Raw genomic sequence first — 11,008 nt, 5'->3', positions numbered from 1 at the left:
GACACTTCATACTCATCAAAGGTAAAATCCTCCAAGAGGAACTCTCAATTCTGAATATCTACGCACCAAATGCAAGGGCAGCCACATTCATTAGAGACACTTTAGTAAAGCTCAAAGCATACATTGCACCTCACACAATAATAGTGGGAGACTTCAACACACCACTTTCTTCAAAGGACAGATCGTGGAAACAGAAACTAAACAGGGACACAGTGAAACTAACAGAAGTTATGAAACAAATGGACCTGACAGATATCTACAGAACATTTTATCCTAAAACAAAAGGATATACCTTCTTCTCAGCACCTCACGGGACCTTCTCCAAAATTGACCATATAATTGGTCACAAAACAGGCCTCAATAGATACAAAAATATTGAAATTGTCCCATGTATCCTATCAGACCACCATGGCCTAAGACTGATCTTCAATAACAACATAAATAATGGAAAGCCAACATTCACGTGGAAACTGAATAACACTCTTCTCAATGATACCTTGGTCAAGGAAGGAATAAAGAAAGAAATTAAAGACTTTTTAGAGTTTAATGAAAATGAAGCCACAACGTACCCAAACCTATGGGACACAATGAAAGCATTTCTAAGAGGGAAACTCATAGCGCTGAGTGCCTCCAAGAAGAAACGGGAGACAGCACATACTAGCAGCTTGACAACACATCTAAAAGCCCTAGAAAAAAAGGAAGCAAATTCACCCAAGAGGAGTAGACGGCAGGAAATAATCAAACTCAGGGGTGAAATCAACCAAGTGGAAACAAGAAGAACTATTCAAAGAATTAACCAAACGAGGAGTTGGTTCTTTGAGAAAATCAACAAGATAGATAAACCCTTAGCTAGACTCACTAAAGGGCACAGGGACAAAATCCTAATTAACAAAATCAGAAATGAAAAGGGAGACATAACAACAGATCCTGAAGAAATCCAAAACACCATCAGATCCTTCTACAAAAGGCTATACTCAACAAAACTGGAAAACCTGGACGAAATGGACAAATTTCTGGACAGATACCAGGTACCAAAGTTGAATCAGGATCAAGTTGACCATCTAAACAGTCCCATATCACCTAAAGAAATAGAAGCAGTTATTAATAGTCTCCCAACCAAAAAAAGCCCAGGACCAGATGGGTTTAGTGCAGAGTTCTATCAGACCTTCAAAGAAGATCTAATTCCAATTCTGCACAAACTATTTCACAAAATAGAAGTAGAAGGTACTCTACCCAACTCATTTTATGAAGCCACTATTACTCTGATACCTAAACCACAGAAAGATCCAACAAAGATAGAGAACTTCAGACCAATTTCTCTTATGAATATCGATGCAAAAATCCTCAATAAAATTCTCGCTAACCGAATCCAAGAACACATTAAAGCAATCATCCATCCTGACCAAGTAGGTTTTATTCCAGGGATGCAGGGATGGTTTAATATACGAAAATCCATCAATGTAATCCATTATATAAACAAACTCAAAGACAAAAACCACATGATCATCTCGTTAGATGCAGAAAAAGCATTTGACAAGATCCAACACCCATTCATGATAAAAGTTTTGGAAAGATCAGGAATTCAAGGCCCATACCTAAACATGATAAAAGCAATCTACAGCAAACCAGTAGCCAACATCAAAGTAAATGGAGAGAAGCTGGAAGCAATCCCACTAAAATCAGGGACTAGACAAGGCTGCCCACTTTCTCCCTACCTTTTCAACATAGTACTTGAAGTATTAGCCAGAGCAATTCGACAACAAAAGGAGATCAAGGGGATACAAATTGGAAAAGAGGAAGTCAAAATATCACTTTTTGCAGATGATATGATAGTATATATAAGTGACCCTAAAAATTCTACCAGAGAACTCCTAAACCTGATAAACAGCTTCGGTGAAGTAGCTGGATATAAAATAAACTCAAACAAGTCAATGGCCTTTCTCTATACAAAGACTAAACCGGCTGAGAAAGAAATTAGGGAAACAACACCCTTCTCAATAGTCACAAATAATATAAAATATCTTGGCGTGACTCTAACTAAGGAGGTGAAAGATCTGTATGATAAAAACTTCAAATCTCTGAAGAAAGAAATTAAAGAAGATCTCAGAAGATGGAAAGATCTCCCATGCTCATGGATTGGCAGGATCAACATTGTAAAAATGGCTATCTTGCCAAAAGCAATCTACAGATTCAATGCAATCCCCATCAAAATTCCAACTCAATTCTTCAACGAATTGGAAGGAGCAATTTGCAAATTTGTCTGGAATAACAAAAAACCTAGGATAGCAAAAAGTCTTCTCAAGGATAAAAGAACTTCTGGCGGAATCACCATGCCAGACCTAAAGCTTTACTACAGAGCAATTGTGATAAAAACTGCATGGTACTGGTATAGAGACAGACAAGTAGACCAATGGAATAGAATTGAAGATCCAGAAATGAACCCACACACCTATGGTCACTTGATCTTCGACAAGGGAGCTAAAACCATCCAGTGGAAGAAAGACAGCATTTTCAACAATTGGTGCTGGCACAACTGGTTGTTATCGTGTAGAAGAATGCGAATCGATCCATACTTATCTCCTTGTACTAAGGTCAAATCTAAGTGGATCAAGGAACTTCACATAAAACCAGAGACACTGAAACTTATAGAGGAGAAAGTGGGGAAAAGCCTTGAAGATATGGGCACAGGGGAAAAATTCCTGAACAGAACAGCAATGGCTTGTGCTGTAAGATCGAGAATCGACAAATGGGACCTAATGAAACTCCAAAGTTTCTGCAAGGCAACAGACACCGTCAATAAGACAAAAAGACCACCAACAGATTGGGAAAGGATCTTTACCTATCCTAAATCAGATAGGGGACTAATATCCAACATATATAAAGAACTCAAGAAGGTGGACTTCAGAAAATCAAATAACCCCATTAAAAAATGGGGCTCAGAATTGAACAAAGAATTCTCACCTGAGGAATACCGAATGGCAGAGAAGCACTTGAAAAAATGTTCAACATCCTTAATCATCAGGGAAATGCAAATCAAAACAACCCTGAGATTCCACCTCAGACCAGTCAGAATGGCTAAGATCAAAAATTCAGGTGACAGCAGATGCTGGCGAGGATGTGGAGAAAGAGGAACACTCCTCCATTGTTGGTGGGAGTGCAGGCTTGTACAACCACTCTGGAAATCAGTCTGGCGGTTCCTCAGAAAACTGGACATAGTACTACCGGAGGATCCAGCAATACCTCTCCTGGGCATATATCCAGAAGATGCCCCAACAGGTAAGAAGGACACATGCTCCACTATGTTCATAGCAGCCTTATTTATAATAGCCAGAAGCTGGAAAGAACCTAGATGCCCCTCAACAGAGGAATGGATACAGAAAATGTGGTACATCTACACAATGGAGTACTACTCAGCTATTAAAAAGAATGAATTTATGAAATTCCTAGCCAAATGGATGGACCTGGAGGGCATCATCCTGAGTGAGGTAACACATTCACAAAGAAACTCACACAATATGTATTCACTGATAAGTGGATATTAGCCCCAAACCTAGGATACCCAAGATATAAGATATAATTTGATAAACACATGAAACTCAAGGAGAATGAAGACTGAAGTGTGGACACTATGCCCCTCCTTAGATTTGGGAACAAAACACCCATGGAAGGAGTTACAGAGACGGAGTTTGGAGCTGAGATGAAAGGATGGACCATGTAGAGACTGCCATAGCCAGGGATCCACCCCATAATCAGCATCCAAACGCTGACACCATTGCATACACTAGCAAGATTTTATTGAAAGGACGCAGATGTAGCTGTCTCTTGTGAGACTATGCCGGGGCCCAGCAAACACAGAAGTGGATGCTCACAGTCAGCTAATGGATGGATCATAGGGCTCCCAATGGAGGAGCTAGAGAAAGTAGCCAAGGAGCTAAAGGGATCTGCAACCCTATAGGTGGAACAACATTATGAGCTAACCAGTACCCCGGAGCTCTTGACTCTAGCTGCATATATATCAAAAGATGGCCTAGTCGGCCATCACTGGAAAAAGAGGCCCATTGGACTTGCAAACTTTATATGCCCCAGTACAGGGGAATACCAGGGCCAAAAAGGGGGAGTGGGTGGGCAGGGGAGTGGGGGTGGGTGGATATGGGGGACTTTTGGTATAGCATTGGAAATGTAAATGAGTTAAATACCTAATAAAAAATGGAAAAAAAAAAAAAAAAGAAGTTAAGCCAGGTAGTCCTGATACAAAACTTTAATCCCGGCACTCATGAATGAGAGGCAGGTGCACCTCTGAAGTCAAGGCCAGCCTGGTCTACAGTGTGAGTTACAGGACAACCAGGGCTACATAGAATAACCCTGTCTGAAAACCATAAAAATGACATCATGAAATTTCCTAGTGCCATACATTGTAGACAAATGTATGGCACTAGGAAATAAAACATCTTTGCTAAGATAACACAGATGCAAAAAGAATATTGTATGCATTCACTTATATTTGGATATTAGCCATTTAGTAAGTGATAATCAAGCTACAATCCATAGAACCTAGAAGGGTAGGCATTGAGAAAGGGACTAGGAGGGACACATGGATCTCAATGAGAGTGGAACATAGAATAGATTTTATGGGTTGACTGGAGCTAAAAGAGGAGATAGGAGCAGAGGAGTCAGGTGGGAAGGGTGAGGGGAAATGAGACTAAGGGGGAGATTTTTGGAAGAGCCAGCTACAATTGAAGAGCATTTGAGTGGCCCTGTACAAACTGAGTGCAGTGGAAACTTCCTATAATAGGAAGGCAACCACAATAAAGCAGCCATACAGCAAAGGAGACAAAACCCTGCCAACCATATCTTGTAATGAGGATTTCAGTACCAGGACTGGGTTACATCTAATTCACTTGTTAGCCAAAAGAAAATCATGGAAATCACCAAACAACCCAGACAATAGTTTGCTCTCCACACACTGAAGCAAGGACCCAGTTTTGGAGATAGCGCACACATGACTCACTGACCATGGAGAGCTGGAGCTGGTACCTACATAGACCCTTCACACCCATACTCTGGTGTCTATGCCATGGAAAGGTTTGCTGCAGAATATTAAAGGGAAAGTAATCATCAACCCAACCACAATATGTTCGACCTACACTCGGTCATGACTATAAAATATGTTATAGTAATGGACGTGCAAACCTCCATGAGATTAACCAACCAATGTCTGATTTGACTTAAGGCCCACTCCATGAGATGGAACTCAAATATAGCACTGCTTGAATCTAGATAGACTCAAGAGCCAAGGCAAAACCAAATACATCTGGATTGTTTAAAGAGAAGTAACAATGAACTGGGGAGATGCCTCCCAGTTAAGAGAATTGGCTGCTCTTCCAGAGGTCCTGATTTCAATTGTCAGCAACCACATGGTCGCTCACAAACATCTGTAATGGGATCTGATGTCCTCATCTGGTGTGTCTGAAGACAGGTACATTGTACTCATATACATGAAATAAATAAATCTTTTTAAAAATAAAAAAAGAGATACCTATAAAATGACTCTCACTGGTATTCTGCTGGAGTCATAGTCAGGGTCTTATTCAGCCATCAGCATAGCTGCTTCCTCTTGCAGCAGATGGAAACAAACACAGAGACCCACAGCAAGACATTTCAGGGAGACAGACCCTGGAATACACAGCTCTAAAGGAGATATCTCCATCAAATCCCTTCCGTCAGAGCTCAGGGAACTCCAAGGAGGAGGAAGCAGGAAGAATTGGGGAGAAGGAATTGACACAGGGCACCAGAAAAACAAAGCCCTGTAAAACAACTCAGCAAAGCTCAAAAGAACTCACAGATACTGACACAGTGCACACAGGGCCAACATGGGGTTGCACCAGGTCAGCTGCAGATAGATGTACTTTAGTTTTCAGTATAGTACTGTTATGGAACTCTGAATGTGTCAGCAAGTGGTTCCCACAGTCTGGTATATGAGAATAGTATGATTCTTGTGCCTTGTCTTGGGCCACATTGATTTTTCTGTTGAATTGTCCAGCACTGAAATGTAAATTTCTGTTTTATCTGGTGTGTTCTTAAAAACAAGAAACTGACAGACATTACATCCTAGGTATCATATCAATAACTTTTGAAGTTTGGGCAATCTGTATGAGTACTCCTATAGAGGATAACCTACACATACTGAATGCTGCTCCAAGGCTTGAAGTGTTTTGTCAATGTTTACAAAAACATTAAAATGCAGCTTGAAGGGGTTTTGTTCTTGTTGTTGTTTTTGTTGTTGTTGTTATCTCTCTAAATTCCTCTTCTAGGTTAGAATACAAATGATCCGGTGGCATTATGGCATTTTCAGAGGTTCAGTGCTTTCCTCTGGCTCTCTCCACTCCCCAGCTGCCCAGCATTACCTCCACATGTTCTCTTCCTGCCCCTGAATAGTCCTGCTTCTGTGTTGAAGTGGCATGTCTATCATTACTGTCCTTGCTCCTACTCAGGAAAGTTTTCTTTCCTCTCCCCTTACTAATCATGACCTACACACACAATGTGAATCATAAAAGTAAATTCAAAATTTGATTGTACCTTGGAATTTATGTATAAATATCTCACAGCTGTACACATCCATATCAATAAGTCACCTATATGGAAATTATTCTCCTAATTAGAAATTGGCAAAGAACAATTCTCTAACCCAAAAGAAATTGCATATACAAGAATACAAACAGTAAATCACAAATCAGTAAAGAATTTCTTTATATATTGTCCAAAGCTAGAGTTCTCCTCATGTGCTAAAGCATATATAACATACCTTGGAAAGTGGCTTCCCCTGGAGACAGTTCATCCCACCAACAAAGACCATGTTGGGCATCACAGGTCTGGGGAACTCCAACACAAAGTCAGTGCATAACAACCAAATAGACACTGGGCAAAAGAGGTCTGTCATAGTCACTGGGGTCTGCAGAACTTCAGAGGCAATTTCAACAGCAGTTTTGTAAAGATAGGGGCAAAATACATCGTCTTGAATGTAGATAAGATGGTTCCACACTCTCTCCTTGAAAGTCATGGTGCCTGTGTATTTTGAGAAAAGTCCAGGAACATAAGAAGGAAGACTCGGACACTGGGCACCCTCTTCAAGATAGTAGCAAAATGAAAGTCTTGCAAAGATCACTGATGGGAGTGACAGATATTTGGCAATAGTTAAGCCACACATATCAAAAGGATTCAGAAACACTGCATCAAAAGAAGTCTGCTTCAATTACTCCACTAACTTCTTGTCGTTAAACAAACTCCTACAGTGTGAAAACATCAGTTTAAAGAAACCACTGGCTGAGCCTGTCATGAAAGAACGTATACTTTGTTCTGGAGTTTTCCATTGAGTGTAAGTAAAATACTTGAACTCTCTCTCCAGGTCCTCCAGAGTGTGAGAAATTGAGTATGTCTTCATTGTACAATTCAGGGATTTCCCCAGCCGCCAACTCACCTCTGGGATTACTACCACCACCTCATGCCCTCTCTGAATGAGTTTCTCCACAACCATCTGCATGTCAAACCAGTGGCTCCCATCCATGGGCACCACCAGCAGCCTGCCTGCCTGGACCAAGCCTGAGGCCAGGAGCAGACATAGAGGAAAGGAGGCAGGAAAGGTTGCAGGAGTCATGTTAAAAATCAGAGCCCAGAGTAATCCAGTTGCTATGACTGTAGGATTTTCTAATAGTTAGAAACACAAGACCTTCTGCAGTGTACACATGTATTTGCATGTTTGCAAGTGACGTTAAATTCAGTGTTAATGATTTACTCAAAAGAGCAATACTTAACTGCACTGACAGAAATATCTTTCATATGCTCTCCAGGTAAAAAATGGTTATGATCTTTGCTTAGGAAATATCATGACTTCTATTTCAGAAACAGTTTGGAATGAGTCATGAAACAATATTTTAGGTGTTGACAATTCCGAAAAAGTAAGAGGCTGCCTTAAAGGGGTCTCTTCAACTACCACACGGTCATTTATACAGCATAGGAACTGAAGCTCAGCAGGAGAGACAGTGAGAGTCACCAAGTAGAGGTAGAGAGTGCTAGAGGTCACACAGAAGCAGGATACTCCCTAAAGGACACATTTTGTTTTAAAGGACTTCTCAGGTCTCAAATCAATTCTAAGTTGCTTTGAGTTCATGGATCTGAGAGTTTAGGAGTCTTGACTGACAGGTACTGAGCCTTGGGACTCTGCCCTGCTGTAGGACTCCAGTCATCTAATAAGCCAGCCACTGTCCCTGTCAAAATAGGAAACACTCACTGTTTTAGATATTCACTAGGAGGCTTTTGTTCTTTTAAGCAACGTTTCTAAGACAGGATGGCTTTTATTTCTAAGCCTGGCTTTTGGACAGACATCTGGACACAAGATAGAAGATGAAGAGCACCTGACCTCTAAAAACTCGTTGACTCCAATGATGAGGGTCAGATTACTTTACTCCAGGCACCATGGCTGGGGGTGGGGGCGAGGGTGTGTGGGAGGGTTGGAGAGAGGTGCTCTTCTAGGAACCAATGGGCCTGAAGCCTAGGACTTGCATCTTTCATCACAGTTCCTGGAGAGACTGATGGACTTAGTCCTGGTATTGAGTGAGGCAGGATATAATGACTATGTAAGGCAGTGTCTTTTTTTTAAAGAATGGAACTTTAATCTTTATTTACAGGACATGACAGGGTATGAAATTCCAAATAGAAATAAATTCAGAGGACAGCTTCATAGAGTATGTACAGTTTATAACTGTTCAAGTATAGTTTCTTTTGTAAAAAGTGCGACAATAACAAACCACATTTAAAAAGAGTTCTTAGTAGAGAAAACAGTAAGACAAATCTATGAGAACATAGAATAGCACAGCACATAGCTATTTTGTGCCTTGGCTGGACATTAGAAGTTAAAGGTCCCGGGAGCTCCATCCTGAACTTGGAAGGCAAAGCCTTCAGAGGTAGTTTCTGGCAACACATTTTGATCTTCCTCCACTGAGAAGTACTTCTTAATTAAGTTCAATGAGGCCTTGTATACAGACTCATTTTCATGGCTCTGTAGTGCTTCAATTTTATCCAATCCTCCACACTCTTCAATCATTATACTGAGCTTTTCTGTCACACATAGTTTCTCTGCAGCCTGAAAGATATTTGATGTGGCATCAAGAATAACCTGAATAATCTTGGTATCTTTTGCACTCAGGAGGTTCATCAAAGGTTCTGTTATCCCACAATGAATGAGATATACAATCTGCTCAACAGTCCCACCGCTGGTATAGTTGGTTATAGCCCACACGGCCTCCTTCTGTGTCTTAATGTCTGCCTTAGAGAGGACACCAACAAGAAGGGGGACTAGGCTGTGATTCACAACTTGCTGTATCTGGTCCTGGCGTCCAGCTGTAATGTTTGACATTGTCCATGTGGCCTCCTTCTGAATGTTAGTTTTGGGGTTTGTTAGCAGGCTGGGAAAGACTGCAAGTGCTCCTGCATCTATCACTTTCTGAGTCTGTACATCTGTTCCAGTGACAATATAACCTATGGCTCTTAGTGCAGGAGTCACAATGGGCAGTTCAGTAACTCCTAGAAGCTTCACAAGTTGGGGAACAACTCCTTTCTTCACAATCATCTCAATGCGCTCATTTGGACCATCAGTCAGGTAGGAAATGGCCCAGCAGGAATCTACTAATACTTCTGGATCATTGTGGTGCAGGAGTCGAACTAAAGTAGGAAGAATCTGCTCAACAGCGTCTAAGGGAGGTGCAGGGTTCTTATTTCGACAAAGGTTTGAAAGGGTCCTGGTAAGATTACGTAAGTAACCACATGCTAAGGATGACAGATCAGGAACTGCTAGAAGTGCCAACAGTGGGTCAATCGCACAGTGTTTGATAACTAAGTCTCAGAAAGCTGAACCATCACCTGCAATGTTTCCAAGAGCCCATACAGCTGCTCGCTGATGTGAGCATGGGGAGATGCCAAGAGAGAAAGAAACGCTGGGATAGCACCTCCATCCACCACAGATTTGGTCTGTTCAGATGTTCCAGAAGCAATGTTGGTGAGTGCCCACACAGACTCAAACTGAATGGGACTACAATAAATTTTACCCAAGAAGGACACAAATTTTGGGATCAAACTAGCCCGGATGACGTTGTCTATAGGAGGCTGTTTCTCTCTAGAAAGCAATTTCTGAGCAGCTTGAGTAGCTTGGAGCTGGCTTTCCAAATTGTTACTGTTTTTGCCTTAAACAATGTCCTCAACAGACCAATTTACAGTCCCCTGGTTGTTCCGGTTTTCCTGTAGCGGAAAAGTATCATCAACAGGAAAGGAGCTGATGTTTCCCTTTTCAGCATCTGCTCATCTTTTTTAGCTTTCCTGAGTTCCACATTAACTTCTATTCTGCAGCAACGCATTTCTGTACTGTCCTTCCCCTTGTTCTTGAATCTGTTAAGTTGGGCAGCTGGTAAGTTAGCATTCTCGTTCGTGGACATGGCTGCAGGAACAAGGAGGAAAGCTGTACAGCCGGCTCAGACTTCCATGAAAGGTGGTGCAGGGCACTCAAGCTGCGGGTAGGCGGCTGTGGAAACGTCTAGGCAGTGTCTTTTTAATGGAGACTCTAATCACTTAATGCTTACAACAGGAGTCATGAAAATCCTTTGACTTGGGTGTAAAACAGTGATGCTCTGAGGAATTGGCTCACCACAGTGTAGACACAGAACTCCTCTCACCACAGGCACCAGGGCAGTGTGACCTCTATGGAGAGACTCTCGGGGGAAAGTTATGATGATTTCACCAGATATAGTGAGCATTTCCTGGTATTACTATCATCAAAAATCCTAGTTACACCTAGCACAGTGAACACAAATACATGCCTAGACACGTGAGTTTCCTTCTCAACACACAGATATAAATCCATCCATAGCTTCTGTTCCCCAACAACACAAACACTATATATGAAACCTGGCTGCCATATGAAATAATAGAATAGGCACATACATCTTCCCAGAGTTGTTTGATT

General features: G+C 41.4%; 2 pseudogenes; both read right to left on the bottom strand.

The window, feature by feature from the left end:
- Gm15375 (predicted gene 15375) lies at positions 6,799–7,708 on the bottom strand (annotated as a pseudogene).
- On the bottom strand, positions 8,703–10,581 carry Gm5832 (predicted gene 5832; annotated as a pseudogene).

This window comes from Mus musculus, chromosome 1 (assembly GCF_000001635.26).
Source record: "Mus musculus strain C57BL/6J chromosome 1, GRCm38.p6 C57BL/6J".
Classification (NCBI taxonomy): Eukaryota; Metazoa; Chordata; class Mammalia; order Rodentia; family Muridae; genus Mus; species Mus musculus.
This window is presented reverse-complemented; position numbering and strand designations above follow the sequence as displayed.